The 24,355-nt window shown below is 37.6% G+C and overlaps 1 long non-coding RNA gene and 1 other non-coding gene across 2 annotated transcripts; one reads left to right on the plus strand and one right to left on the minus strand.

The window, feature by feature from the left end:
* The first annotated feature begins 11,141 nt into the window (after nucleotides 1-11,141).
* LOC128280939 (small nucleolar RNA R71) lies at nucleotides 11,142-11,248 on the plus strand. Its single transcript, XR_008271157.1, has one exon. It is a non-coding gene; the product is annotated as a small nucleolar RNA R71 (small nucleolar RNA).
* Nucleotides 11,249-20,244: 8,996 nt separating this feature from the next.
* LOC128280609 (uncharacterized) lies at nucleotides 20,245-21,799 on the minus strand. Its single transcript, XR_008270700.1, has 3 exons — nucleotides 21,697-21,799; nucleotides 21,522-21,621; nucleotides 20,245-20,457 (listed from the first exon to the last, which is right to left on the minus strand). It is a non-coding gene; the product is annotated as an uncharacterized LOC128280609 (long non-coding RNA).
* Nucleotides 21,800-24,355: the final 2,556 nt, after the last annotated feature.

The raw sequence follows: 24,355 nt of genomic DNA on the forward strand, positions 1-24,355 counted from the left end.
TAGAAAGGAGAAACAAAAAGCTGATGTGGGAACTGGAGAATTCGAAAGAGGTCCTCGGAAAGTCTCTTCAACAAGCATCGAAGAGATTTCGAGATGATGTGAGCCGGTCTAGAGGCGTTTGGGCTTTTCTAGACGAGGACGCGATCGACCCCTGTGACCACACGAGTCACCTCGATCGCGGTGGTGGAAATGATCGCGAGAGAGGCGAGTGTCCACATTGTGGCAAATGGCATTCGGGAGCTGTTGGTTTCGTGATCGCTCTCGCTATAAGTGTGGATCGGCCGACCACTTTATGAAGGATTGCCCGAGGATGCATGAATGTAATGTAAGTCGAGTGCAAACCCGGTGCTACCATCGCCGAGGTAGACCACCTAGAAATATGGGCAATGTCGGTGGCGGTCGAGAGGATCTAGAGATGCTACCATCGATCCGAGGCTCGTGCTCTGCTAGGACTTATGCCATACGCCGCACGCCGAGGATGCTGCCTCTCCGGATGTTATTACCGGTACTTTCACTCTTTTCAATACAAATGTGATTGCTTTGATTGACCCTAGTTCTACTCATTCATATATATGTGAAACCTTAGCATCCAAAGAAGACTTTGCCCATTGAGTCTCTCGAGTTTGTAATTCGGTGTCAAACCCTTGGGTCATTACGTGCTTGTCAACAAAGTGTGCAAGAAAAGTCCCTAGTGTTCCGAGGTTCTTGTTTTCCGCGGACTTGATGCTTTTGCCGTTCGATGAGTTCGACGTTATTCTTGGTTTGGATTGGTTGACCATGCACGATGCGGTTGTAAATTGCAAGAGCAAGACTATCGATTTGAGGTGCGCGAATAATGAAATAATTCGGGTTGAGTATACGGACTTAAAGGGTTGCCACCGTAATATCGCCGATGTTGGCCCGAAATATGTAAGAAAAGGGTGCGAAGTGTACCTTGCGTCGTGCTTTCGATGACAAGGAATCGAAAAGAAACCCGAATCTGTGCCGTGGTTTGTGAATACCGGATGTTTTCCCAAGAATTGCCGGGTTTACCACTGTTCGGAAATAGAATTTGGCATCGAATTGGTACCGGTACCACTCAATTTCGATAGCTCCGTATCGTATGGCACCAACGGAATTAAAGGAGTTGAAAGCTCAGTTGCAAGAATTGGTGGATAGAGGTTTTGCTCGCCCGAGTTTTTCGCCTTGGGGTGCGCCAGTATTGTTCGTGAAGAAGAAGGATGGAACCATGCGGCTGTGCATCGACTATCGTCAGCTTAATAAAGCGACGATAAAGAACAAATATCTGTTGCCACGTATTGATGACTTGTTCGATCAACTGAAGGGAGCCTCGGTGTTCTCGAAAATAGATTTGAGATCGGGCTATTATCAATTGCGAATCCGAGATTCGGACGTACCCAAGACTGCCTTCAGAACGAGATATGGTCACTATGAGTTCCTAGTGATGCCGTTTGGGCTCACTAATGCCCCTGCGGTATTTATGGATTTAATGAATCAGATCTTTAGACCATATTTGGATCGATTCGTAGTCGTGTTCATTGATGACATCTTGGTCTATTCAAGAAATGAGACCGAACATGCTAAACACCGCGGTTAGTCTTTGCAAATTTTACGGGATAAGCAATTATATGCTAAGTTCAAGAAGTGTGAGTTCGGTTAAGAGAGGTTAGCTTCTTGGGTCATGTGGTATCTCAGATCGGGTATTCGAGTCGACCGAATAAAATTTCAGCCATACTTAATTGGGAGCCTCAGAAATATTACCGAGGTTCGAGCTTTTTGGGCTTGCCGATTATTACCGACGATTTGTAAAAGGCTTCTCAACGATAGCCACGCCGATGACGAAGCTACTCCAAAAGGATGTTAAGTTCGAATGGACGGAGAAATGCCAAAAAAGTTTCGATCAACTGAAAACTTATTTGACTAAAGCCCCAATTCTAGTGCAACCCGAGTCCGGCAAGGAGTTTGTCATCTATAGCGACGCCTCTCTACTTGGGTTAGGTTGCGTATTAATGCAAGAAGGTCGAGTTGTGGCCTATGCGCGCGAGGCAATTAAAGCCACATGAGAAAATTATTCGACTCATGATCTCGAATTGGCCGCCATCGTATTCGCCTTAAAGATTTGGCGACATTACTTATTTGGCGAAAGGTGCCATGTATACTCGGATCACAAAAGTCTCAAATATTTGATGACCCAAAGAGACTTAAATCTGCGACAAAGACGTTGGCTCGAGTGTTAAAGGATTATGAGTGATCATTGACTATCACCCGAAAGGCGAATGTGGTTGCGGATGCCTTGAGTCGTAAATCGTTATTCACTTTACGAGCGATGAATGTGCACTTGTCCGTCCGATCCGACAAGATGTTAGTGGCTGAATTGAAAGCCAAACCATTATTGACACACCAAATTCGAGAAGCTCGAAAGTCGACGATGACTTGGTTGCAAAACGGCTGCGTGTGTTCGAACAAGGACTCGGAGTTTCAAATCGACGATGACGATTGTTTGAGGTTCAAAAGTCGTCTGTGTCCCAAAGAATTGAACTCATTTCGATAATTCAATGAAGCCCATTGTCGCCGAATGGCAATCCACCCGGGAGTACGAAGATGTAGAATGATTTGAAACGTCGGTTTTGGTGGCATGGTATGAAGCGAGACATCTCCGACTTTGTTTGAGATGTTTAATATGTCAACAAGTGAAAGCGGAACATCGGTGCCTTCGAGATTACTTCACCAATCACGATACCCGAGTGGAAATGGGATCGAGTCACAATGGACTTTGTATCCGGACTGCCATTGTCAGCAAGTAAGAAGGATGCGGTTTGGGTCGTGGTAGATCGATTGACTAAGTCGGCCCACTTTGTCCCCGTACGTACGGATTTTTCGATGAACAAATTAGCGTGATTGTACGTTTCTCAGATTGTGAGATTACACGGGGTGCCTATTTCCATCGTGTCGGATAGAGATCCGAGATTTACCTCACGATTTTGGAAAAAGTTGCAAGAAGCTTTGGGTACCAAGTTGCATTTCAGCATCGCCTTTCACCCCCAAACCGATGGTCAATCCGAGCGGATAATTCAGATACTTGAGGATATGTTAAGATGTTGCGTCCTCGAGTTTAGTGGTTCATGGGAACGGTATTTGCCGTTGATTGAATTCACTTACAACAACAGCTTTCAATCAAGTATTAAGATGGCACCCTACGAGGCCTTGTAAGGTCGTAAATGCCGTACACCATTGTTTTGGACTGAGCTCGGTGAAAGCAAGATTTTCGGGGTGGATTTGATTAGGGATGCTGAACAGAAAGTGAAAGTAATCCGTGAAAGTCTAAAGATAGCCTCCGATCGTCAGAAGTCGTACGCGGATCTGAAGCGTAAGGATATCGAGTATCAGGTGGGTGATAAAGTGTTTCTCAAGGTATCGCCTTGGAAAAAGATACTCAGGTTCGGCCGTAAGGGCAAGTTGAGCCCGAGGTTCATTGGGCCATATGAGATATCAGAGCGAGTCGGTCCAGTGGCATATCGCTTGATTTTGCCCCCTGAACTCAAAAAGGTTCACGATGTCTTTCACGTTTCAATGCTTCGACGCTATAGATCCGATCCATCGCATGTGATTAGTCCATCAGAAATTGAAATTCAAGCTAATATGAGTTATGAGGAAGAACCGATTCGTATCCTATCACGAGAAGTGAAAGAGTTGCGAAACAAGCGGGTTCCGCTAGTGAAAGTGTTATGGCTCAAGCACGGGATAGAAGAAGCTACTTGGGAGACCGAGAATTCTATGAAAGAGCGATATCCAAACCTATTTACCGGTAAGATTTTCGGGGACGAAAATTTCTTAAGTGGGGGAGAGTTGTGACAGCCCAAAATAGACCCTAGCCAAATATGGTTTGGGACCACTAAACCGAAGTCATAAAATAATTAATTGTTATATTCTATGCTTACTATGTGTGTGCATGCATATGTGGAAATTTCATTCTCTAATTTTACCCATTTGTATGAGAAAGTATTAAATAGGGATCAAAGTGAAACATGGTGAAATATGATAGGCTAATTTTAAATGGCTTGTTAGTACATGTTAACAAAAGGTGGAGTTGCATGTCAAATAATCCCTTCCTAAGGAGGAGTGGCGGCCATGACAAGGTTATGGGCAAGGAACATGTTTCCAACATGTTTTGCTAGTGGTGTATGTAGGAAGTCATAAAATAAAGACTAGCATTAAAGAAAAAAAATTGTTCATCCATTCTAAACACTTTGGCGAATGTCCTAAAGAAAGAAAAGAAAAATTTGTTCATCCTTTCTCATCTTCTTGGCCGAAAATACTAAGGGAAAAGGGGGAGGATTTTTGCTTCATGCTTGGGTTGGAAGAGACCTAGAAGGAGATTTGGCTAAGTTTGCATCAAGATTAAGGTATGTATGAGGTTGTGTTGGGAGTTTCATGCATGGTTTGGTTGCTAATTTGATGTGCATGTTAGCCATGGCTCAAATCCTTGTTATGCCATGGAAATGGTATTTGGCCAAAGTTGTTATGGTGATAAAGCCATTGCATGCTAAGTGTGAAGCTTGATGATGATGCATGCAATGATGGATTGTCTACTCTTGAGTAAGATTTTGAGTTTTCTTTTTGTGTTTAACCATGATTGAAGTTGAATGGAGCATGATTGTCATATTCGCCATGATGCATTCATGGGCATGGTTCATGCTTCTTGCATGTTAGTTAAAATTTGTATTTTTCGATGGCTATGGACACCTTGAAATTCGCCATGCTCATATTGTATATATATGTTTGCACATGATGTTTTGGCTATGAAGTAAGTGATGAATATATTGGTTTAAAGAAGAAGATGTGGAAGAATGCTTGTGAAATTGCAAGCACAATTCGGCCTAGCACACATATAAGTGCTTGATGCTATATTATAAGTTTTGGGCCACAATGTGCAAAGCATTAACTAGTAAAATGCATGCTGTTTTTGTGAGGTATTAAGTGCAAAATTGACCTCAACATGTACATGAATATTCGGCCTTGGGTAGCCTATTGAAGGCCTTAGCTTTTCCTTGATGCTCAAATAAATTGTTTTGAATTGCTTGATGTAGTATAAAATGTGCATGACCATTGTGTATTCAAGCTAAAGAGTGGCCATATGACCATTTAAACTCCTTGTCATATTCGCCATAAGCAAGCACAATGAGGTTTTAATAAATTGAATTTGTTTGAATTAGCTCAAGAGCTAAGAGGGCCACAATTGGACAAGGGAAGGAAAAGGTGATCGAATAGCGAAAAAGCCGTTCGACAACATCCGAAGTAAGTCCTCAAGAAGTTACCTTACTTGAATTATGTGAGATGAAGTATGGATGTGTATGATTATTGATTTATGTGTGTATGAGAAATTGAATGATACCGGCTAAGTCCCAAGGCGAATATGCTTGTGAATATATGTGCGTTTGAGCCTTAGTAACTGAAAATGAAATATGTATGTCCAATGATTATTGATGTATGTGTACATGAGAAATTGAATGATATCCGGGCTAAGCCCAAGACAATTATGCTGGAAATTATATCCGGTTAAGACCAAGGCAATTGTGCTAGTGGCTATATCCGGGCTAAGACCAAGGCATTCGTATGAAGTTATTCTATCCGGCTAAGACCAAGGCATTTGTGCACGTGATTATATCCGGTTATATTCAAGAATCTTGGGCTGGAGGTGAGTGTTGGTTGCTGTAATGAATTCAATTAGTACACTCGAAAAGCCCAAAGGATAAGGTACGTTATATGTGCATTGAAAGTCGACATGTTTGAGCAACATTCGCTCAATCGACTAATGAATTTCAGTTATTGAATTGATTGATACTTTGTGAAAGTATATAATGATGAAGTGTGAAGTAAGAATGTGTATTAATGAAATGATGCATTTGGCTATGTGAATGTATTGCTGTAATTAGAGCTGATTATATTCCTTGAGACTTACTAAGCATAAAAAATGCTTACCCCGTTACTTTGGCTCTCTGTTTATAGATTTCGCTCGATAGCAATCGGATTCGGGATCAATAAAGTCGAAGTCATCCACACTATCCACGCCTCTATTTTGGTATAAATTTTGGTTGAACTTTGAAATGGCATGTATAGGACTACCCTTGTTGGTTGAATATGTTGTGATGTATATATGTACGGCCATGCGAAAATGGCTCGTAAAAGTGAAGTATCGACTTAGACTAATTGTGGTTTGTATGTATATATTTGGTGTCATGATGTGGCTATGGCTTGGAAATGGGAATGTTGGTCATATGATCAGCCATTGGCATGGTTAAAATGATCATATATGAACCTATGTATGGCAAGACTAGTTGGTTCATGGAGACTACCAAATAGGTAAGACCTACCTTAAAACAGATGCTGCCAGCTGCAGTGACGTGAATGTGAAAAATCACCAAAATTCGTAGGAATGGAATTAAATAGTGAATAAGCTATGTAAATGAACCTTGATGATTCTATTTTCATATGGAAGAAACGAAATGGTCATAGGAGTTGCATGTTAAGAGATATTAAAGCTATTGTGAGACAGGGCCAGAACGGTTTCTGGGTTCCCTGTCGCAACTTTAAAAATTTACTATAAATTATCCAAAAATAATTAGGAGACATACCTTATATGTACAGATTCCATTTTGAGTCTAGTTTCATTAGAAACAAACGGCACCGGCATTAAAGCCCTGTACAGAGAGATATTCAAGTTATACCGAGCGAAGGTCAGAGCAGTCGATCCCTGTAACATGGGTGACTTTAACTAATAAACTGTACCAATTGGCCCGACCAAAAATTCTAGAAATAAATCCATGGATGAATATATGAGTCTAAATTCAGGGAAAATTTACAAAACCAGTTTCCGAGTTTTGAAACTCGAGATATGATTTTTAAGGCGACAGTGACGCAGTTTTCCAGCCTGACTGGAAATGTCAAATGGATGGGCAAAACAAGTGAACTTGGCTTGTTAACCCCTCGTGTCCGACACCAGCGATGGTCTCGGGTTCGGGGTGTTACATGTTCATAAAATGGGACCCTTCATTGCTGATAATAGCTCTTAGGGTTCCAAACCTTATGAACACATGTTTCTCCAAAAACTTTATTACAACCGTAGCATCGTTTGTTGTATAAACTTCAGCCTCGACCCACTTAGACACGTAGTCTACAGTTACCAAGATGTACTTGTGACCAAAAGACAGAGGGAAAGGATTGAGGAAGTCAATGCCCCAAACATCGAATAATTCTACCTCAATGATGTTTGTTCGAGGCATCTCATTTCTACTGGTGACATTTCTGACCCATTGACATCGATCACAACTTTTTACATAAGCGTATGCGTCCTTGAATAGTGTTGGCCAAAAGAATCTGGCTTGCAATACTTTGGCCACAGTACGAGTACCTCCGAAGTGTCCCCCACTCGGAGCTGAGTGACAATGGTATAGAATCTTTTGTGCTTCATCTTCTGCCACACATCTCCTGATCATTTGATCTGTGCACTTCTTGAACAAGTATGGTTCTTCCCAGAAATAGTACTTCACATCGTGAAGAAACTTTTTCCTTTGATGATACGTCTTATCAATCGACATCAAACCAGAAGCTAAATAATTAGCAATATCAACAAACCAAGGGGTATTATGGACATGATTTACCTTTAGTACGTGTTCATCTGAAAATGTTCCTTGAATTGGTATAAGAGAAGAGTTCCCTTCTTGTAGCTTCAATCTGGACAAGTGATCTGCTACTTGATTTTCCACTCCCTTTCGAGCTTGAATTTCTAGATCGAACTCTTGAAGTAGAAGTACCTATCGGATCAACCTCAACTTAGCATCTTTTTAGAGAGTAAGTACTTAATTACCGAGTGGTCCGTATAGACAGTCACTTTGGTACCTACAAGGTAAGATCGAAACTTGTCAAAAGTAAACACAATAGCAAGTAACTGTTTTTCTGTTACCATATAATTTAGATGAGCTCCTGTCAGAGTTTGACTTGCATAGTAAATGGGATTAAAAACTTTGTTCCTTCGCTGGCCCATAACGGCTCCTACCGCGAAGTCACTTGCATCACACATCAATTCGAATGGCAAATCCCAGTCTAGTGTGACTATTATGGGTACTGTAACTAATCGCCTCTTAAAATCTTTGAAAGCTTTTAAGCATTCCTCATCAAACTTGAACGTCGAGTCCTTCTCCAATAAATTGCATAAAGGTTTAGCAATTTTATAGAAGTCCTTGATGAATCTTTGATAGAAACTGGCATGGCCCAAAAAGCTTCCAACACTTTTTACAGATGTTGGAGTTAGGAGTTTCTCAATAACATCTACCATTACTTTATCTACTTCGATTCCATGTCTCGTTATCCGATGCCCTAGAACAATCCCTTCTCATACCATGAAATGACATTTTTCCCAATTGAGTACTGGGTTTGTTTCTTTGCATCGCCTTAGTACCTTGGCTAGATTGGCTAGGTAATCATCATATGAATCTCCAAATACTGAAAAATCATCCATAAAAACTTCCAAATACTTCTCAACCATGTCAATAAAAATAGACATCATACAATTTGAAATATGAAATGTAGCAGGTGCATTACATAAACCAAATGGAATGCGTCTAAATGCAAAAGTACCATTGTCTTGTGTTGATCTTCTGGTGCTACTGTAATCTGATTATACCCCGAGTATCCATCGAGAAAATAGTTGTAGTCTCACCCCGCGAGTCTATCCAGCATCTGGTCCAAAAACGGCAAAGGGAAGTGATCTTTCATAGTTGCCTTATTTAGCTTTCGATAATCGATACAAATTCTCCATCCCGTAACTGTTCTAGTTGGTATCAACTCATTATTCTCATTTTCAATGACCGTGATACCTCTTTTCTTTAGCATGCACTGGACCAAACTTACACATGAACTATTTAAGATGGGGTAAATTATCCCCGCATCTAACCACTTAATGATTTCTTTCTTTAGTACATACTCCATGATGGGGTTCAGTCTTTGTTGTCCATCGATCGTCCTTTTCTCACCATCTTTTAGTATGATCTTGTGCATGCATACAGATGGGCTAATACCACGGATATCGGCTATGGTCTATCTGATAGCCCTCTTAAATTGTTTCTCTTTTTTCTCAGTAGTTAATTCTACTAAAACAATCACAGGCAGAGTAGAAGAATTACCTGAATAAACATATTTTAGATGTGAAGGTATTACCTTGAGTTCTAATTTAGGTGGCTCCTCGATTGACGCTTTTGCTTGGGCATAATTCCTTTCCTCTAACTCCAAAGATTCAAAGTGGGATTCCGGAATAAATCCCCTTTAATTAGCTTCTAACAAAGCTAAGTACTCATCCTCCTCTTCATCATTCGGAGGATTTGATGTCAAAATTTGTTCCAATGAATCCTCCACATAGTTGAGCTCCTTCTCCACTATTAAATCTTCTAAATCGGATATTGCAGAACAATCATCAATTATGTCAGGAAATCGCATAGACTTAAAAACGTTAAATGTTACCTGATCATCCTAAACATGCATAGTAAGCTCGCCTTCTGCACATCAATAAGGGTCCTTCCGGTTGCTAAGAACGATCTTCCTAAGATAATTGGCACTTCTTTGTCTGTTTCAAAGTCTAGGACAACAAAATCAGAAAGGAAGATAAATTTGTCTACACGTACTAATACGTCCTCAATTTTTCCTTCTGGATGTGCTAAGGATCGATCTGCTAATTGAAGTGTAACCGTAGGAGGCCTAACTTCACCTATCCCCAACTTTCTAAATATTGACATAGGTACCAAGTTGATACTCACACCCAAGTCACATAGTGCCCTATTACAATATGTTGCTCCAATGTTGTAAGGTATGGTAAAACATCCAGGATCCTTCAATTTTGAGGGCAGTTTATATTGAAGATATGCACTGCATTCCTTCATCAAAGCTACCATCTCAAATTCTCTGACTCTTTGTATTTTGGATAGGATTTCCTTCATGAATTTGATGTAGTCTGGCATTTGCTCAAGTGCTTCAACCAATGGGATGTTGATATGAAGTTGCTTGAGTACGTCTAGGAACTTCTTGAATTGAATCTCCTGCTTCTGCTTTTGAAGTCTTTGAGGGTAGGGTGGTGGTTTCTTTACTGGAACTAGTTGATTCGTCTTCTGTGACAATTCTACATCTGACAAGGTTGTTAGTTGATCAGAATTAGCTAGTTCTAAAATTACCTTGTCGGGTTTTGTAGATTCTGGTTCTTGTGAAACTGGAATTTCAACGCTCGGTTGAACTTCCTCTAATTCTTGAGCATAAGCTTGCTTCTTTTGAGCTTCAATGGTATTGGGCTCTACTGTCTTTCCACTCCTCAATGTTAATGCTTTGTAATGCTCCTTTCCTGGATTCCTCGAATTTTTTTTGTATCACTAGGTAAAGTACCTTGTGGTCTGTTCTTGAGTTCGGTTGCAAGCTGGTCCATTTGGTTTTCTAGGTTTTTCAATGTAACTGCTTGGCTTTGGATTAAGGCGTCATTCTTGGCCATGCATGCCTTCAATAGATTTTCTAAGCCATTGGATGGTTCAACTTGGGTTGGTTTCTAAATTTGTTGAGGAAAACTTGGTGGCTGGGTCGATCTAGGTTGGGCGTAAGTATTACTGGCTCTAGCTCCTTGGTTACTCTAGGAAAAATTCGGGTGGTTTCACCACGATAGGTTATAAAAATTGGATTGCAGTCCTTGCCTTCCTCGATTTTGGTTCTGGTTACCTATGTAGTACATGGACTCTGGGTTTGATGGACATTCTTCAAACAAATGTTCTTCCCCACAGTAAACACAAGCTATACTTTCAAATTGGGTTGTGGCTGTGCTGCAAAACTGTTAGACCCATTAGTAGTAAGGTTTTTTTAACATTGAGGATATTGATGATACCTGAGATGCGAGTGAAGTAAGAGCGTCTACTTCATGTATTCCAGCAACTCATCTTCCTAACACTGCTCGATTGGTTGGCCATTGGTAATTATTGCTGGCAATCCTCTCAATGATTTTATAAGCCTCGTTATAAGACTTAGAAAAGAGAGCACTATTAGCAGAATCATCCACTACAATCCTCGTGTGAGCATTGAGACCATTATAAAATGTCTCAAGTTGGATGCAATATGGGATTCCATGATGAGGGCACTTTCGTAATAACTCTTTGTACCTTTCCCATGCCTCATACAAGGATTCATCATCCATTTGTTGGAAGGCAGTGATCTCATTCCTCAACTTAGCATTCTTGCTAGGTGGGAAATACTTCATAAGGAATCTTTCTGCTAACTCTTGCCATGTGGAAATTGAGTCTGGTGGCAATGAGTTCAACCAGGCTCTAGCTTTGTCCCTCAGCGAATATAGGAACAGCTTCAATTGCAATGCATCTTCTGGTACTTCGGCTAACTTGAAAGAATCTCTCACCTCCATAAATAGTCTTAAATGTAGGTGAGGATCTTCGGTAGGCATTCCACTGAATTGGCCCATTATCTGAAGCATATGGAACATGACTGGCTTCAACTCGAACTGTTGTGCCTCAATTTCGGGTCTCCTAATACCTGGATTAAGATCATTAAATACTGCCACGACATACTATCGTAAAACTCTATCCCTATCATCAGCAATAAGGATAGGATTTTGAGCAGAGTTTGCTCCTTTTCCTTGGATTGAATTTTTTAAGTTCATCTCTTCGGTCGTCCTCTAATTTGCTTGTCTTCTTTGCTATCGAAAATTATTTCTATCTCACAGTCTACAGGGAATAGGTCAATAATTCAGTCAATACTCATAAACACCTGAAATAATCACAGAAAAATTAATTAAGTTAAAAATTAAAAGAAAAAAATAAACCAAAATGTAAACTAACAAATTCACAAATAATGACTTTTTTAAAACCGTCCCCGGCAATGGTGCCAAAAACTTGGAATGACGAAAATGTGCAAGTGTACACAATCGCAACAAGTAATAAAATCACAAGTAAATGTCGAGTTATTATACCCACAGGGACTGTGAACAAGATTATTTATGAATGCAATTTAAAACACTTTGGTGAAGAAAAATATTTTGTTTAAAGAGGGTGATTAAAAACTTAAGAAAATTAAAATAAATAAATAAATGAAGTAAAACAAAATTTCTAATGCACGATTTCAAAATAAGATTTAATTAAGATGATATAATTGTGTTGGATTAATTACACTTCTCATCTTAGAATTATTAAACTTATGTTTATATTGTTACGAATAAAATCACGGCAACCCAGTAATTTGGTAACTTATGAACATACTTACATACCAAAATCCATTCATCTATTGACATATCCCTATGTCAATTCAACCGACTAAACAGATTCTAGTAAGCAAACATGTTATTCCACATACATACTCATTAAACTGAACTAATCTCTTGCATATACCTATGTCAATTCAAACAATTAATTAAATCTAACAAGCATATAAAAGACTATGTGAGGTACAAGGTATCCTTACCTTGAAACAATTTAATCACAATAATCTTGCAAGTTATGCAAGGCAAGAATAAACATGCACTAATCAAGTAATGTGTTAATTAATTACAATTTCAATCTGTTTAAATAATTAATTATTAGTTACCTCACAGTCCTAGCACAAGAATAACTTAGGCATGATTTTACTTAATCAAGCATTTTTACCGAGGCCTAAAACAACATAAACACAATTTTAACAATTTAAGAAGATGAAATGCAATCAACCCAACACGAATTAAATTCAAGCTAAGCTAATTAAATTAACCATTCCAACAACATGAGTACTCATAGATATGTTCATCATAACAACAACAAAAATTAAAGAGGTAGGGAACAAGAATCAAATCCGGTGGTTTTTTGAGGCTTGACTTGGTTGCTCCGTTCTTCCTTCTTGTTGTCCTCGCCGGTCAAGGCTTCGATGAAAACTCAATTTCTGCTCCAAAATGGTTGAAGAACACCGCTTTTCCAAGGGAAGAAATCAACACAAGATCAAGGGAATTGAAATGGAAAAATGAGAGAAAAATAATGAGGGAGGAGAGAATTGTTGTGAAATGAATGAGGAATGATTGAGATGCTTTGAATGATCAGCCAAGGGGGGCTTTTATAGCTGAGTGTGGCAGCTGAAATTTTCTAAAAATAGTAGCCAAAGAGCCACACCTTGCCCGACCACCTATGAGGCAAAGTTGATGCTTTCAACTTTGCTAAAAATGGCTTGGGGCAAATCCAAAAATCCACCAATTGTGGAGGGGTTTGAATTCAACTTCTACAAGACTTCAAGGGCTTCTTTGCAAGCTTAATTAATCAGCTAATAGTCAGCATATGGCCGGTTTTAGGTTGCCCAATCTTTGGCCGGTTCACTTCAATCGGTTCGGTTCAACTGGACCACTTTTTCCATAATTAATTAATATTAATTTATTTAGCCCAAATTAAATTGGGTATAAATTAAAATTAATTATATTATGAATTAATACACATAATTGGACAGTCTTAGGCTAGAAATTAATTCGCCTTGATACTTCAAATTGCTTCTCGGTTTTGTGCTTCAAGTAGTGTCTACCGAGCCATTTTTCACCCTTTGCGCAATTCTGTCGAAAATAACCAAAATTACTCAAAATTAATTATAAAATTAACTAAAATTCATCATGTTCATAATTTAAGTATAATTGAATTATTTTATAAAATTAATTATTTTTCGACAAGAATTTAATCGAAATAGTATGATTTTATGCTAAAAAGTGTATGTAAAAATGCGTAAATTTTTGTGTTTCCACATATGTGAAATTGTCAGATACTATATGAATGAAAGATGAATTTGAGAATAGATGATGATATGGGATTTATATGAGAAAGATATATGTTTAAATGTGTTAATTTCCATAATGTGCTCATTTGGCTATATGAAAATGTGAATTAAATGATATATGAGAATTGAATTGAATAAGCTTGTGAAAGCTACAGTTAGCTAGTTATATTGTATAATATTGAATGATGATAATTTGAAATGAGAACTTGTTATAAAATTTAGAAAAGTTGTGTGTAATAGTATATCATGCTTATGGCATTGTAATGAAATTATTTTCTATGTTAAGTTTTATTTTAAGATACTAGCTTACTAAGCTTTCAAAGCTTACTCTGTGTGTTTCTCCTATGTCTATAAATTTTCAGAGACTTGCTCGGGTTGGAAATCATGGGAGATGTCATCACACTATCCGGTTATCGCTTTGGTAAATAAAAGCTTTGAGTTTTGGTAATGTGGCATGTATAGACTAGTTTTTAGATGGTTCGTTTTGATTTGTGTATGTATATAGCCATGCGAAAAATGGCTTGATCATGATATTAAAGTTGGTATATATTTATTCGGTCATGTTATAAGCTTAATTTGGAGGTATGTTTCATGATAAATATGTTTGTGGTAGTTGATTATATAATTCGGCTTAAGTGAGGTAAATATAGTTGATGGGTGTATTTCGGTTGTGGTTTATTATTGATTTATTTTGGATGTATAATTTGTCTTATGTGAAGGTTTGAACGTGATAAATGATGTGTTTTTGATATAATACATATGCTCACATAAGTTAAGTTATGTATGTGTGATAGCCTGCATATTGATTGTTAAAATACGGTTTGCAATGGAAAAATATGAACATGTTTTGTAATTTATTTGATGGTCATTTTGGTACAGTTGTAAATGGTACAATTAGCTTTGATTCAATATTGTGAGGTTGGTTGGATTATTAGAGGATAAATTTTATGATTGAATATATGGTTTAAAGATCGATTATGCTTATGTATTTTGGAAATAGTAAAAGGTGTGTATTTATATTTGGCTAACAATAGGTAAAATATATTTATACATGCCTATGATATGTTTTGTTCGTGATTTTGGTAATTAATGATTAAGTTGTTAAGTTAAATGCTTGAGTTTAAAATGTGCCATATATGAGATTTATGAATTTGGTAAATGACCGATAGGTATTTTGGATATTTCATTTTTCAAGAGGTTATGTAATTATGGTATGATTTGATCCAGTTCTTATGTATAAATTGGTAGTTATTATTTTAGTAAAACCAAATTTTATACTTGACCATTATGTGATGTTAATGCTGTATATATATATTAATGTTTAATAAATCATGTGGTTTGGCTTGACTTAGTAAAATATGAAGAAGTGCATAATTTTAAATAGTGTTTTTGGAAAGTAATTAATGAAATAGATTTATATGAATGGATGTCTTAAAATATGATCGGTATATGAAATGATTTATACTTGGTTATAAGTTAAGCATTTGATTGCCATGATTCATTGGTTATAATGTTTGAATATTAATTTGGGAAGAGTATAAATTATAGAATCGAAGCATGTTAGATTGGTTTAAAAATTATACTAGATGAACAGTATTGAATTACTTATATTATTTGGTACTTGAATTGAAATAAATGTCTGTTTTGAGTTGTATTTTGATCAGTAATGCCTTTTAACCCTAATTCGGTGACGGACACGAGTTAGCAGTGTTACATTTGGTTGGTATCAGAGCTATGGTTTAGTCGATTCTAGGACTACCATAGCATATGTCAGTCTAGCTATACATGCCACATTTAACCTACAATAGTGTGATATCTCCCGACTCTAACGAAAATTGTTTTAATAAGACAGAATGGTTTCCAACCGAGCTAATTCTGATAGTGCGGAAATAAATACTCAAATGTTTAAGTGAAAATGTGTTGACGATGAGTTGAGACTCATAAAAGTATGAAATTATATGAAATTTGGCAAAGAAATGTATCTATATATATGATTAATTGTTATGTGAGCTATTTGAAAATGTGATGAGTTTATAAGCAAGTGACTATAAATATTTGAGCCATATAAGAAACATGAAATTTCTTTGTATTATGGCATGATTCATATGAATGAAATGATATGAGTATATGAATTGTGATATGTGATTTATGGTTGCTATATGAATGCTTTGATTGTGAAATAGTGATTTGAGTTGGCATATGAACTATGTGTCAAGAATAAAAGTGATTAAAAGCAAATGATTATTAAATGATTTGAGAATGTGAAATTAGTAATGAATTGGTTATTTGTGATAGCATGTGTTATGTGCATTTATGTATAAGTTAAATTTGAGGCTTTACTACCCTCACCCCCTTATCAGTGAAATGTTAAAATGAAATCTGTAAGATTTAAATTGAATAAGCTCACGAGTGTGGAGTTACAGAAGTCTGTGTTTGGAAGATAAATAATATGGTCAGAAAAAAGATTGAATCAGCAAATTAAGGCAATATTAAAAGAGATATTGAATAGTTTTGAAGACTATTTAGATTATGCAAAGTCATTGTTACAGAAGAAGTTAAGTCCTATTAAATGACCTATTCAGGTATGTTATCTAAAGAAAGTATTAATTGGAAGCTTCTCTGGATTAATTTCTATTATTGATGGGATAATATGAACTTAATGATGACAGAATTAGACAGTTGAATAATGTTTGAATTATATTAATGGTTGAGTGTAGTGGTTATAGTCGGTCAGTTACTATGACTTCATCTGGGCATTCTACGTCTACATGTATCCTCAAAAATATGTAACTGTTTAATTTTAGAAGGAATTCTTATCGTATGAGAACATTAGCTAAACATATTAATAGACGAAAACATTGTTGGTATGTTTGGGTTATGTTCGACATTGCTCTGTCTTTCTTTCTTATTTATTTCATTGTGCGGATATGAAAGTCGACGGTGGAATCTGTATAATGCTAATATTTTGTTTCTAATGGATATTGTTTTGTTAAAGATACATGAAGGTTATATTGCTTCTGTTACTGAGGATCTCAGAATTTCTGAGTGATATTGTAACGCCTCGAATTTGGGCCTAGAAGTATTGGGCCTTTAGTTTGGGTCCGTAAGGAGGTTGTATATGAGCATTTAATTGTACAAGGAAATGACACAATTAATTGTCTGCTTTAGTGGTTAATGGCCTTGAGAAGTGTTGGAGAAATCTTGGGTTCAAACCTAGGCTTTAGCAAAAATTTTGGTAATAAGTATATAAAACCTTAGGTGCTTGGATGAAGGCCTTTTAAATTATTGTGGTAAATATATGACACAAGGAAGCTTGTGGTCTAGTGGTTGTGGCATCATTAAGGATGTAAGGGAGCCTGGGTTCAAGTCTTGGCTCTTGTAATTTATTTTAGTTTTTCTTTTAAAGGAACCTGGACTCTGGCCTATAGACCTTATATTTAATTGAGGATAAAATATGAAACAGAAAGAGCCTATGGTGGAGTGGCAAGGTGGCGTGTTGTGTAACTGTGAGTTCTAAGGTTCAAGTCTTGGAATGCGCAATAGAGTATTTATTTTGATGTTTGAGCTGTGTAGGAGGTGGAGTTGGACTGGAACTCTGTGGTTGAAGTGGTCATAACAAAATAAAAAATTTTCCTAATGGTTGAAAGTAATCCCACATCGGAAGCTAACATGGGAATTGGTGAGAAGCTGGCTTTAAATAGAGCGAACCAGATGAGTTGGTAAAAAAGAAAAATAGGTGATTAAGACCCAATGCAGATGTGCCACGGTTGGTGATCGTGGACTTCGGCGCGTCCTCATAAACAGGGGTGTATTCAAGCCCTTCTTTGTTAGAAATCGGGAAAAGCTGAAAGCTGCCACGAGCGTTCTCGTGTGATGGGGCTGTTCTGGGCCTAGATGGGCTCGTGGGCCCCCTTGTGTAAATCTAATTGTTAGGTGGGAAGTAGTTGGCCCTGATGGGCCATATGAATGTGATTGGGCCTGATGGGCCATATGAATGTGATTGGGCTTGATGGGCCATATGAATGTGATTGGGCCTGATGGAACATGTGAACGAGATTGGGCCTAAAGGGGCCAAATGAATAAGTGTGGATCTGTTAATGTTTAGTAAAAGGGTCGTGGACATAGTTTTTGGTAACCTACTCAAGCAGACATAAAACTTAAATAATTAATTAATCGCGACCGTGGATGAGTCATAAGGTTGGTGTGGTAATGGGTATATGCATGTTTAGGATTGGATCTAGGGAGAGCTTGGCACTTAAGCGGTCTTAATGACTCACCTCCTCTTCTCTGGAATCCTACCTGGTCCATAGTATTTGTTCACTTTAGCCACCGAGGACTTGTTAACGGGCCAAGGTAAGTAATAAACCCATAATGAAGAGAAAATTATCGAAATACCCTTGATTTGTGAAATTATCGGAACACCCTCGATTTGAAAAATTACTGAAACACCCTCAATTTGTAAAATTTTTGAAGCACCCTCGATTTTTAAAATTATTGAAATACCCTCGATTTGTAAAATTATCTAAATGCCCTGGATTTGTAAAATTACTGAAACACCCCCGATTTGTAAAATTATCGAAATACCCTTGTAGTGTAAAATTATTGAAATACCATTGTAGTGTAAAATGACCGACATACCCCTGTAGGTTAAAATGATTGTTTTGCCCTTGAGGGTAAATGACCGACTTAGACTTCGAATTTGAATGATTTAATTATGAATGTATGACTGCGTTTTAATTGACTTGACTGTGGTTGTATGACTGATATGCCCTTAATATATGTTTAAAATACTGTTACTGAGTATGGTTATTCTGCATACACGTGTGATGATTGAGCATGACATACACGACATATTGCATGGGTTGGGAATTATGGAACGGAGGAAGTATATGAGGATCGCATGGTTGCTTGACGACCGTGGATCCACCGATGGCTATTAAGCCTAATATTTGATTAGCAGCTTGCTGCAATGAAGGTAGTACTGCAACCAGGCTACCATTGATGTGTATCGGATGGGTTGGTCGATATTTATATCCCCACATGATGTGTACCGGGGGACAGATTTGGTGTGTAACGGTTGGATTATTGGTGTGGGTTGCACAGCATTACATGTATGATATTATTATGATATTATTGCAATGTGGGCTTCTGCCCAATTAAGCCTAAGATGGGCTAGGCCCAATTGATTCTGTTATGGGCTGTGACCCAAATGATATTGTAACGGCCTTTAGCCCACGTATGCTCTCAACTGGACTATCTTTATTCTTGTAATGGGCTCCACCAAGACCGATTCTCAATTACATACATTTCTTGATTGTTACTCTAGTAAGGGGATTACACACTGAGTTTTCGTAAACTCACCCTGTTTATTAACTGTGTAGGTATTCCCCAGCGTTAGGTGGATCGGTGTCGTAGAGGGACTCGAAGACAGCCACACAACTACACATGTTTTCTTATTTCGTTTATTTAGTTAAGCACTTTGGTTTTTGATTTGGGTTGTATTAAGGCCTTTTATTTTCTTAACTTTTTACTTGGGAAATTTATTTAGTATGCTTAATATCTATTAGAAGTAGGGCACGATTTTCCAAAACAACAACTGGTTTTGAAAATATCACATTTTCGCAACTGTTTAAAAGTAAGCTTTCACAGCAAGTAAGGTTTTAAGGGAATTAACGTTTCACAAGTTTTAAAATGGCCAGAGGTTTTGAGTAGTAAGAAGGGTTTTCAATGAGAACATGGTTTTTGAAAAACACTTCAATATGACACGCTAGATTTGGGCCTAACTTCTAGGCCGGGTTTGGGGTGTTATAGATATTGTTCTTTGTGGACATTTTTGGAATATCATCGGGGTTGATATCATTCTATATTGGGTTGTAAATTTTCTGATATTTTGTTTAGCTACAGATGTTCAAAAATTCATTATTCTGGTTTTTTTTATGATTTTATGTGATTATTTATAAGTGATATCTATTTGACGGAAATGGCTATATCTGTTATAATCATAATTTCTGTTCTGAAATTTGGAAATGCTGTAGTACCGTTATCAGAGTTATAAAAGTTATGCTTCTGCATTGGTTTGTAACACCCCAAACCCGGCCCAGACGTTATGGCCGAATCTGACATGCCACATTGGAGTTGAAAACCCATGTTCCGTTTTAGTGTTTTAAAAACCATATATTTTGTTGAGTTAACAAAGTGTATGGAAGCTGGGCACCAGGTAGGTATCCGAGACAGAGGAGGTGAGCCATGAAGGCTGCTTAAGTACCAAGCTCTTTGATTGGATCCAATCCTAAACATGCCCACAACCATAGCCACACTTTGTTATATCGAGTTTAAATTTGTTTAAGTGGACGTCTTTGATAAATCGATTAATCATGGTGTTGAGATATTTTGAAAACAAGTATCGCTTTGAAAACACGTCTTAAGTCTAGCCCATTTGAACAATTATCAACCAGGTTTGAAGTTATTAAAAATAAAATAATCCCGAGAAGAAATAAAAGAAAAGTTAAAAATGGCCTTATTACAACCCAAAAATAAATAATAAATAAAGGAAATTAAATGAAAACCAACGCTTATTTAAAGGTCCAAAAGCGATCACCGTGGCCACTCTGAATCCCCTCCTGCCCAAGTCCCCATATCAAGGCTCACCTGCAAGGTTAAGGAAAAGGGGTGAGTTTGGAAACTCAGTGTGCAACAAGCCCCTTTCAGAGCCCAAAATAATGACAGCCTGTTGGGTCTAAGCCCAAGTCCAATCTCAAACATGTACTGGGCCATAGCCCTTTTCATATTTCAAATTTCATATTACTGGCCGAAGCCTTTTTTATAAACGGTATGGCCCATAGGCCCATTTCAATATCACATATAATGTCAATGAAAGAATGCAAACCCATTTGGGGAGACTACTCAACCCACCATCTGCTACTCTCTACCCGTACCAACCAACACACCATGTGGGGATTAACTCAACCCACCCCGCCATAACTCTCCACTGGCAGCATAGCTGCTTTATCATATAACTAGAGGCCTAGCCTCTTTTAGTAACTGGGGCAAAAGCCCTTTTTGTAACTGGGGCATAAGCCCTTTTGATCACTAGGGCATAAGCCCTTTGATAACTGGGGCATAAGCCCTTTTGATAACTGGGGCATAAGCCCTTTAATAACTGGGGCATAAGCCCTTTTGCACTTCCTCCATCCATATAAAAACCCAACCCAATGCATTTATGAATACATCATGTGCATATCATACATATCATGTGCATATCATACATGTCATGTGCATATCATACATACCATGTTTATCAAAATCCCATGTATTAAAATCATACATAAACCCTAGGGGTATAATGGTCATTTTTACCTAGGGGTAAAACAGTCATTTTCATGTTATAAGGGTAATCTTGTAATTTTACCAAAAATTAGGGTTCCCATGTTCATTAACGGTTACTAACAATTCATGGGTGCAAACAGTGATTCTGGCCCATTTTTTAGCGAAATCGAGTTATTGGGCCTAAAACCCTAATGGCCTACTTAGCCGATTTTGTCATCTAGGCCTATTCAGCCTATATTCCATAACGGTTTTATCAGTCTCTATGCACAATTTAACAAGTTTCCATATTCTACCAATTTTACTCAAATGGGCCTGAATGCCCATCGGGCCCTATTTCAGCCCCTCGAGGCCCAACTTACCGTGAATGCCAAAAATCATGCTCTTACCTTTTCCAACCTTCCCGATCATCATCTCAACGAATCTAACTGACTAATGAGCGTTCGCTTGCTCACAAGTCCCTAGTCGAGATCTCCTATGTGATTTCTCCTATAATCAACCGTTAATAGATTAGACCATGTTAATATTAAACCAAGTCGAAAACTACCTATTATCATCACTTACACATTCGGCCACCATCCACAATGGCCCTTGGGTTCATACGTTTGCCGAAGTTATGACTAGATTTAGTCACTCTGATGATCCAAGCTTTTCACACACTCTTCGATCGGTAGCCTTTAATCCTCACTAGCACCAACAAACCAAATAACACCAAAAACCCTTTTAGCCTTAGTCGACAGAGGGGTTTTCAGCTTTTCTTAAACCACAAGATACAAATGGAAAGAAGGTTCGAATACTTACCAAGAGATCTACTCGTTGAAGAACGTTCCAAATACCTTCCTACCCCATATCCGTTGTGAATCCAACTTAAACGTGCGTGAAAATAGATCTAAATATTAATTCCGAATCACTAAAATATGAAGCTTTGCTTTTCAAAGAAATATTAATCTAAGCTATTACGAGGTTTAGTACACACATTACGGGTTGAAGTTGAAACGCTTCCAAAATCAATCGCCTACGATAACCACCACCTCTCACTCAAACTTAACTAATCCAATATCAATATATGTAAATCCTAAGCACATCAGTCATACGGAACATAAGGGCATATTCATCATTTTACCATACAGGGGGCTTTACGGTCTCTTTACCCTACAGGGGCTTTACGGTCTTTTTACCTTTTAGGGGTATTTTAGTCATTTCATCCTACAAGGGTGTTTTGGTAAATCTACAAACCAAAGGTATTTTAGTAATTTTGTAAACCAATGGTATTTCTATAATTTTTAGAAAGTCAAGGGTATTTCTGTAACTTTGTAAATCAGGGGTATTTTGGTAATTTTACAAATTGAGGGTATTTCGGTAATTTCACAAACCAAGGGTATTTTGGTAATTTTACAAACTAGGGGTATTTTAGTAATTTTACAATCGAGGGTAAAACAGTAATTCTGTAAATCAAGGGTAAAATAGTAATTCTAAAAATCAAGGGTAAAACAGTAATTATGTAAATTAGGGGTAAAACGGTAATTCTGTAAGTCGAGGGTAAAATGATAATTATGTAAATTAGGGGTAAAACGATAATTATGTAAATTAGGGGTAAAACGGTAATTCTAAGTCGAGGGTAAAATGATAATTATGTAAATCAGGGGTAAAACGGTAATTATGTAAATTAGGGTAAAACAGTAATTACGTAAATCGGGGTACTTTGGTAATTTTACAAGTCGAAGGTATTTGGTAAATTTACAAATCGAGGGTATTTCAAAGATTTTTACAAACTAAGGGTATTTCGGTAATTTTAGTAAACTAAAGTATTCTAAACAGGGATAACAATACGAATGGGCCTAAAGCCTATTCTCGGCCAAATGGGCCCACACGCTCGTGTGGCCCTTTTAGCCCAAATCTAGCCACAAATATGAGATTCACCTAGCCTAGCCCAATATTTACTACACAATCAAATAACTTATCCAATTGGGCTGTGAGGCCCATTGGGCCCACATATGCCCCTTTCTACCATCGTGGCCAAGTAGCCATCCTCAGACTAGAGTAGTAAGAAATACACACCTGATAGGAGACTGGAGTTAATCCACACTCCAAGCACTCTTAGCCGACGCCCAACCCAAATGAGCACGCCATACAGCGAAAGGGATCAACCAAGAAAGGTACATTTACTCTCCTCATGGTTCCCTCTATTTAAAGCCAGCTTCACAACCACTTTTATATTAGCTTCCTGATGTGGGATCCCTCCAACATTAGAGTTTAAATTCAACACCAACTCTTGCCGCCCCCTGTTAGCAAAATAAATGCTCTTTGCTTGCCATGGGATTCGAACCCATGCCTCCCCTTAAATGCTCCACACGCTACTTGCCACTAAGCCACAAGGCTTTTTGTGTCATATTTTATCCCCAATTAATTATAAGGTCTAAAGGCCAAAGTCCAGGTTCCTTTTAAAAAAAAACAAAATAAATTGCAAGAGCCAAGGCTTGAACCCAGGCTCCCATACAACTTTAATGACGCCACAACCACTAGACTACAAGCTTCATTGTGTCATTTATTTACCACAATAATTTAAAAACCCTCATCCAAGCATCTAGGTTTTTTTCACTTAATACCAAAATTTTTGCTAAAGCCCAAGTTTGAATCCAAGATTTCTCCAACACTTCTCAAAGTCATTAACCACTAAAGCAAACATTTAATTGTTTCATTTCATTGCACAATTAAATACCTATATACAACCTCCTTACGGACCCCCACTCAAGGCCCAATACTTCTAGGCCCAAATTCGGGGTGTTACATGGTTGTTGTTCAAATCAGATTTGATTTTCTTCTTGGTTCAAATACTTTATTAACAGCCGAGATATTATCTATTGCTACGGGTAAGACATCGATCTTACTATGACATTATGATTTCTATTTGATGATTGTGGCATTTGTATTATGATATGTCTGGGTTATCCTTTTTTAATGAGAAGAAAAGATTTTTTCGAAAAGATCAATTCAGTAGTTTAATCTGATCTAAAATTATTTGATTGAAGAGATAATTGGGTTATATGTGTTTGAATCTATTCACCAGATTGGAAATAAACCATGAAAGTGCATGTATGAATTGAGGGATAGTCTGGAGGAAGATTTCGTATTTTTGAAGACTTGATATAGAATTATATCTAACGGAACAATTTTACTTGAGAAATGTTATGATAAATTAAAGTTAGTTTGATTGCTGAAGTTT

The sequence above is a fragment of the Gossypium arboreum genome, chromosome 9, assembly GCF_025698485.1.
Source record: "Gossypium arboreum isolate Shixiya-1 chromosome 9, ASM2569848v2, whole genome shotgun sequence".
NCBI classification, from domain to species: domain Eukaryota; kingdom Viridiplantae; phylum Streptophyta; class Magnoliopsida; order Malvales; family Malvaceae; genus Gossypium; species Gossypium arboreum.